Source organism: Schistocerca piceifrons, chromosome 1 (assembly GCF_021461385.2).
Source record: "Schistocerca piceifrons isolate TAMUIC-IGC-003096 chromosome 1, iqSchPice1.1, whole genome shotgun sequence".
Taxonomy (NCBI): Eukaryota; Metazoa; Arthropoda; class Insecta; order Orthoptera; family Acrididae; genus Schistocerca; species Schistocerca piceifrons.
In genome coordinates, this window is record NC_060138.1 from 160463858 (window position 1) to 160465228 (window position 1371).

Below are 1371 nucleotides of genomic sequence, written 5' to 3' on the forward strand. Positions count from 1 at the left end.
CTAATAAGCACAAACTATGGATTTAAATAAACAGAATAAATAGGAAAGTGATAAGAAACAGCACAAATTAGATCAGTGCTAATTTAACATCACAATTTGGGGACCACGAAGTACATGAGGAGAATGAATACTGCTACTTTAGAAGCAAAATGACATCTGGCCGATGAAGCAAGGAGGACATAAAAAACTGATTACCAAAGGCAAAGGAACAATCCTTACCAAAAGAAGTCTACTGGTATCAAACAGCGTTCTTAATTTGAAAATGAAATTTCAGAGAACGTTCGCTTGGAATAGACCATTGTATAGTTATGAAACTTGGTCTGTGGGAACGCCGGAAAAGAAGAGAATTGAAACGTTTCTACATCTACATACAGACTCCGCAAGGCACCGTAAGGTGCCTGGTGGAGGGTGTCTTGTACCACTACTAGTCATTTCCTTTCCTATTTCATTCACATAAAGAGCGACGAAAAAGGATTTTCTGTATGCCTTCCTCCGAGCCCTAATTTCTCTTATCTGATAAGATTAACTCAGTAAAAATGACCAACAATTGTTGAACCTATTGATTAGACAGACCCTTACACGAAATGAACGTTGGAGGCAGTAGTATCGTTCTGCACTCAGCTTCAAATGCCGGTTCCCTAAAGTTTCTCAGTAGTATACCTTGAAAGAACGTTGCCTTTCCTCGAGCGATTCCCATTTGATTTCCCGAAGCACCTCGGTAATCCAGAATGAGATTTTCACTCTGCAGCGGAGTGTGCGCTGATATGAAACTTTCTGGCAGATTAAAACTGTGTGCCGGACAGAGACTCGAACTCGGGACGTGGAGACGAGGTACTGGCAGAAGTAAAGCTGTGAGGACGGGGCGTGGATCGTGCTTGGGTAGCTCAGTTGGTAGAGCGCTTGCCCGCGAAAGGCAAAGGTCCCGAGTTCGAGTCTCGGTCCGGCACACAGTTTTAATCTGCCAGAAAGTTTCACCTCGGTAATATTTGCGGATTGATTTAATCTAGTGGTATCAAATTTAGCAATGCGCCTCTGAATTGCCTCTATGTCTTCCTTTAATCTGGCCAGGTGGGAATGCCAAACAGGCGCGCCATATTCAAGAAAAGGTTCTATACGACGTCTGTTTTATAGATTAACCACGCTTTTCTAAAATTCTCTCAAAAAAATAAAGTCGCGGCCCTGTCTCCAACAATACAACAGACATCACAATACAACGGGGGAGGTTCGAGGCTTCGTCCATATGGAAACCAGAATGCGCGGCTACGTGTGGCCCAACTGACGACACAGTACAATGCTGGCGCAGGCACAAGTGTTTCGCAGCACATCGTTCAGCGCACGTTGATGAAAATGGGACCTTGCAACGGATGACTT

The 1371-nt window shown here is 43.9% G+C and overlaps 1 non-coding gene across 1 annotated transcript; it reads left to right on the forward strand.

Moving 5' to 3' along the window:
- The first annotated feature begins 872 nt into the window (after positions 1-872).
- Trnas-cga lies at positions 873-947 on the forward strand. The gene has a single exon. It is a non-coding gene; the product is annotated as a tRNA-Ser (tRNA).
- The last annotated feature ends 424 nt before the right edge of the window (positions 948-1371 follow it).